The 6,819-nt window shown below is 36.6% G+C and overlaps 1 pseudogene; it reads left to right on the top strand.

Moving 5' to 3' along the window:
- Positions 1–3,504, top strand: LOC102817770 (annotated as a pseudogene).
- The last annotated feature ends 3,315 nt before the right edge of the window (positions 3,505–6,819 follow it).

Below are 6,819 nucleotides of genomic sequence, written 5' to 3'. Positions count from 1 at the left end.
ATGACCTTTGCCAACAGCATTAAATATCCTAGCATAGTCTATGTGAAAATGCTACAGGTAAGGTTTGACTTTTTGGAAATACTTGAAAAAGTCAAAGAAACCCTGACAATTACAGGTTGGGCTATCTTTGGAGGTTGGGGAATGAAAGGAGGCCTTCTTTTTGTGCCTCTGAAACCACATGAACAATGCGGTGCAGCTTCTTTCTTGATCTCTAGGCACTGGTGTCCTTCTTTTTGGTAGAAATGATGTATTGATTTTTCCTACCTAGCTGTTTTCTTGTGTCTTTTATATCATTCTAAGATTAGCTGTTCTTAAGCAATAATTTGGACATTTTCCAATAAACCCGCTATATGTAACTGTGCTTGAAATGGCATGAAATCTATGTTTATGTGCTCCCTGGGTCCAAAGTGGCATATTTCAGGATAGGAATTGGGAACTCTTATAGACATTGTGGGTAAACCTATACACTCGAATGAAAGTGAAGCAACCATATGGAAACTATACTCTCCAAATGCTTACAATCACCCAAACATTCCCTAGCTCACTTTGCTGATATAGAACCCAGGGGAAATGGTTACTTTCTATGGAATCCAAGCAATTCTAATTTAATACAGTTTCTCAACCTTGATCAATTAAGAGATGAATATGGGATGAGACTGAAAATGAAATTGACAATACTAGACAGTTACTCCAACCAAACCTGGAGGTCAATTTAGAGCAACAGAAGATTCTCAAATGCCAAAAGTTGGGGAGAGAAATCTGGCTTCATATATTACTCCCAAATGCTTATATAAGGTATTAACAGGATGAAGTGATAATGGAGTTTGAAATCAACATGAGGAATTAACCAAATTGTGAATTTTTAGCAGGAAGTAGCTTTTTGTGATTCATTATGGATATGTATCTTCCCATTAGAGTACAAATCTTTGCACCTGCTAAATTAACTTTATTTTTTGGCATGTAAAAAATATTTGAAAAATAATATGTCCTTAGAACATTAAAGGGGGAGAAAGAAAATTAACACTTGGCCAGTGAGTTAATTACCCTCCTTCCCACCAAAGATGCTATATCCCACCACACTTCAGTTACAGTCAATATTTATACCACTGCCACTAAGATAGTTTTAAACAGTTCTTTCTTGAAACCCATCTTTTATGCTTGTGCAGTCATTCCAGGGGCTTTTCACATGAGTTGAACATTGTAATCTCTTAAATCCATCAAATTTTCACAACCAGTATCATCATGTTCTCAATTCTATTTAAAAAAAACACACAAACACACACACAACAGCCTTATGTTACAAGAACAATAAACATAGGCAATGGGCTACTCTACTGCCAGACATGTGGTATTTTTAAATATTAAAGTTGTTTTGGAGTGTGGACTGATAATCAATAGAGTATGGATTCCAAGAGTGTCGAGATATATTTGAAAAACAGCAATAAAGAATAGATACATTAGTATATGTTGTTGTTGTTAGGTGTCATTTAGTTGGTTCTGGCTCATAATGAGCTTATGCACAACAGAAATAAACATCTTCACAGTCATTGCTACACTTGAGCCCATTGCTGCTGCCACTATTTCAAACCATCTCATTGAGGGTTTTTCTCTTTTTTGATAACCCTCCATTTTGGAAGGTATGTAAAAAGAGTTTAATTACTTTTCTGAAAAACAAAATGGAGCACATAAAGATAGATATCCTAGGTGTTAGTGAGCTGAAATGAACTGGTATTGACCATTATGAATGTGACAATTAAATGGTGTATTATACTGGGAATCACAAATTGTGGAGGAATGGTACAATATTCATCTTCACAAAAAATATTTTAAGATTGATCTTGAAGTACAATGTTGTCTGTTATAGGATCATATCTATATACCTATCAGGAATACCAGTTAACACAACTATTATTCAAATTTATAGGCAAACTATAAAAAGCCGGTGATAATGAAATTGAAGAATTCTAACAACTTCTTCAGTCTCAAATTTATCAAACATATTGTCAAGAAGTACTGATAATTACTGGTGATTGAAATGCAAAGGTTAAAAACAAACAGAAAGGATCATTAGTTGGAAAATATGACCTTGATAAAAGAAATTACTCTGGAGATCACATGATACAATTTTGGAAGGCGAATGATTTATTTATTGCAAATACCTTTTTTAAAACAGATCATTTTACACATGGACTACACCAGATGAAATATACAGGAATCCAATTGACTACAACTCTGAGAAAAGATGGTGAAAACCCTCCATCTCATTAGCCAGAACATGGCAAGGGGCAGACTGTGTAACAGAGCATGAATTACTTCTATAGCAGTTCAGGTTGAAGCTGAAGAATATTAAAACAATTCAGAGAGCCAAAATATAATCTTGAACATATCCCACTTGAATTTAGAGACCATCTCAAGAAAAGATTTTATGCATTAGACACTAATGACTGAAGATCAGAAGTGTTGTGAAATGACATCAAGAACATCATATAGGAAAGAAGCAAAGGACCAAAAAGAAAACAAGAAAGAAAGAAAAGACCAAAATGGATGTCAGAATGGACTCTGAAACATGGTCTCCAGTGTAGGGATGCTAAAGCAAATTGAAGGAGTGAGGAGGTAAAAGACCTAAACAGAAATTTTCAAAGGGCAGCTTGAAAAGACAAAATCAAGTATTATAATGAAATGTGCAAAGACCTGGAGTTAGAAAGTAAAAATGATCAGCATTTCTCAAGCTGAAAGAATTAAAGAAAAGATTCAAGCCTCAACTTGATATATTGAAGGATTATTTGGGCAAAATGTTGAATGCTGCAGAAAGCATCAAAAGAAGATGGAAGGTATGCACAGAGTCACTGTACCTGTTGACATGCTCAACCATTCATTAAAAGAGGAATCATATGGTGCACGCTCCAGACAGCCTGAGATCCCCACCTGCGCTGTGTCCCCTGTCCCCTGTCGCCAGGCTGCCAGCCTAGCATCCTACCACTCTTTGCAAGAAGATAGCGGGATCAGTGGCCGACAGTGATGCCATAGTGAAACTAGACGATGGGCATTTAAACAACTCCTTGGTGTTCAAGCGGACGTGTACTTCCCACGACTGATAGTTCCATTTTGTGGGCACATTAAAGGTGGCATGAGGCCAGGCAAGAAGGTGTTAGTGATGGGCATCATACACTTTAACCCACAAAGCTTTGCAATCAGCTTGACCTGTGGTGACTCGGAAGACCCTCCTGCAGATGTGGCAACTGAGCTTAAAGCTGTGTTCATAGACCAGCAGCTGCTCAGAGATTCGTGTGTATCTGGGAAGAAGGGTGAAGAACAGTCGGCAATCCCTTACTTTCCATTCATCCCAGATCAGCCATTCAAGGTGGAAATTCTTTGTGAGCACCCACGGTTCAGAGTGTTTGTGGATGAACACCAACTTTTTTATTTTTACCACCGCATTCAGACATTATCTGCACTTGACACCATAAAGATAAACGGGATCTTCAGATCACTAAACTCAGCTGATGTTTAAACCACCTCTAATTCAAATAGGATCAGGGGCCACAACTATCTGACTATTGGTATGTAAGAACTGTCTTAGCAAGAGCTGGAGACTTACAAAGACAACAAAAACAAAAGGCAGGCTTCACTCTCTCTTCTTTCTGTGCAGTTTAAACTCAACATGACAACTTCAGCCATGGTCTGCCCTTAGGAAGAAAGCTGTTGGGACAAAGACACTGAGCCATTATCCCCAGAACAAAAAAAAAAAAAAAACACAAAAATACACAATTATGCTGGATTTTAGTCAGACTAAACGAAAATGGATTTGTGATTTGGTAGCAATTTATTAATCTTTCCTATGCAAGATGATGTTGAAAAACAAAAGTGCTGAAGACTTAAAAACAAAACAAAAAAACCATGGTACATTGAAATCAACTATCATTTCAGCACTGGAGTGGAATTGTGTAGCACAACCAACATTTTAGTCAGGGTATTTACATAGAATGTAGGTTGTTCAAGGTTTGTTTGTTGGTGTTTTGTTTTGGGGTTGTTTTTTGTTTGTTTGTTTTGCATAGCATAATGTTAATTAAGATTAAAAAAAAGAAAGATTTCAAAAAAAAAAGGTGTCATATGATCAAGAGCCAATGGTACTGTACGAAGAAGGTATCATATGATCAAGAGCCAATGGTACTGTATGAAGGCATTGGCAAAGAACAAGGGTCCAGAAACTGATGGAATACAAATTGAAATCCTTCAACAAACTGTTGCAACAATGGAAGGATTCACTCATCTATGGTAAGAAATTTGGAAGATGGACACCTGGCCAACTGATTGGACGAGATCCATATCTATGTGCCCATTCCAAGGAGAGGTGACCCAACAGAATGCCAAAATCACAGAAAAATATCATTACTGTTACATTCAAGTAAAATTTTCCTGAAGATCATTCAAAAACAGCTGCAACAGTACATCAGTAGGGAACTGTCATAGGTTCAAACCAGTTTCAGACTTGCAATAAAGGATATCATTGCTGATGTCAGATGGATCTTGGCTTAAAGCAGATGTGTATCTGTGCTTCATTAACTATGCAAAGGCTTTTGACTCTGTGTATCGTGCCAAGCTATTGATAGCATTATGAAGAAAGAGTATTCTGGAACACTTAATTGTGTTCATGAGGAACCTGTACATAGACCATGAGGCAGTTGTTCAAATAGATAAAGGGGATACTGAATGGTTTAAAATCAGGAAAGATGCGTGTCAGGGTTGTGTTCATTTACCAAATTTATTCAATCTGTATGCTGAGCAAATAATCCAAGAAGCTGGATTATGTGAAAAAGAACATGGCATCAGGATTGGAGGAAGATACATTAACAATCTACAATTAGCAGATGCCACAATTGCTTGCTGAAAGTGCAGAGGACCTAAAATATTTATTTAATAGCCTTGAGTATGGGTTCTACCTCAAAAATCCTCACAACTGGACTCACAAACACCCTCATGATAAATGGAGAAAAGATTGAAGTTTTCAAAGACTTCATTTGCTTAGTCCCATTATCAACACTCATGGAAGCAGCAGTCAAGAAACCAAAGAAATAGTACAATAGGCAAATCTGCTGCACAACAGGTCCTTAAGGTATTCAAAAACAAAGACGTCAGTTTCAGGACCAAGGTTTGCCTGACCCAAGCCATGGTATTTTCATTAGCCTCCTATGAATGGGAAAGTTGGACAATGAATAAAGAATATCCTAGAAGAATTGATGCATTTGTTTTATGGTGTTAAAGAAGATTATCAGAAGTACCATGGACTGCCAGAAGTACAAACAGATTTGTGTAGGAAGGAGCAGTTTCATCCTAACTATACTTCTTCCAACCAATTTCACATGCATATGAGGCTATTGGAAATGTCATGGCTTGGTCAGAAGCACCTTAGTCCTCAAACTAACATCTTTGCTTTTGAACGCTTTAAAGAGGATTTGTCTTATGCAATATATCACTTGATTTCTTAACTGCTGCTTCCATGAGTTTTGATAGTGGGTCCAAGGAAAATGAAGTCTTTGACAAATTCTATTTTCCTTAATTATCATAATGTTATTGGTCAAGTTGTGAAGACTTTTGGCTTATTTTAATTGAGGAATTTTGGTCTTTGATCTTCATCAGTAAGTGTTTTAAGTCCTCTTTACTTTCAGCAAGCAAAGTTGTGCCATTGCTTATTGCAGGTTGTTAATGTATCTTCCTCCAATCATGGTGCCACATTCTTCTTCATATAATCCAGCTCCTTGAATTATTTTTTCAGTATACAGATTAAACATGTTTCATGAAAGAATACAACGCTGATGCATACCTTTCTTGATTTTAAACCATTCAGTATCACCTTGTTCTGTTCAAGCATCTGTTTCTTGATCTATGTTACAGGTTCCCCATGAGCACAATTAAATGTCCATTCTTCACAATTTTATCCAAAGCTTGGTATAATCCATACAATTGAAAACCTTTGCATAGCCAGCCAATAAAGCAAAGGTAAACATCTTTCTGGTATTCTCTCCTTTCAGCCAACATCCATCTGATGTCAGCAATGATATATCCCTCCTTCCACATCCTCTCCTGAATCCAGTTTGAGTTTGTGTCAGTTCCCTGTTGTTTACTGTTGAAATCATTTTTAAATTATCTTCAGTAAAATCTTGTTGTTGTTGTTGTTGTTAGGTGCCATTGAGTTGGTTCCAACCCATAGCAAAATCTTACTTGCATGTAATATTAATTATGTTTTTCAATGATTTCCAAATTCTGTTTGGTCTCCTGTCTTTGGATGGGGCACAAATATGTATCTCTTATATTCAGTTGGCCAGATAGTTTTCTTCCAAATTTCTTAGCAGAGACAAATGAGTGCCTTCTGTATTGCATCAGTTTGTTGACAGATTTCAACTGGTATTCCATCATTTCCAGGAGACTTGTTCTTTGCCAATGCCTTCAGTGCCCCTTGGACTTCTTCCTTCAGTACCATTGGATCTTGATCATATGCTGCTTGTTGAAATTTTTGATCATGGACCATTTCTCTTTGTTACCATGATTCTGTGTATTCCTTCCACCTTCTTTTTATGTTTTCAGCATCATTCAATATTTTACCCAAAGAAACTTTCAATATTGCAAGTAGAGGCTTTAATTTTTTTCTTCAGTTCTTCCAACTTGAAAAATACTGCGCATGTTCTTCCCTTTTGATTTTCTACCTCCAGTTCTTTGCACATTTCATTATAATACTTGACTGTCTTCTTGAGCTGCCCTTTGAAATTTTCTGTTCAGGTATTTTACCTCCTCATTTGTTCTATTCACTTTTTTTTTTTTTTT

The sequence above is a fragment of the Chrysochloris asiatica genome, unplaced genomic scaffold (genome assembly GCF_000296735.1).
Source record: "Chrysochloris asiatica unplaced genomic scaffold, ChrAsi1.0 scaffold00077, whole genome shotgun sequence".
Taxonomy (NCBI): Eukaryota; Metazoa; Chordata; class Mammalia; order Afrosoricida; family Chrysochloridae; genus Chrysochloris; species Chrysochloris asiatica.
The sequence above is the reverse complement of the archived record's forward strand: the minus strand, read 5'-3'. Positions and strand labels throughout refer to the sequence as shown.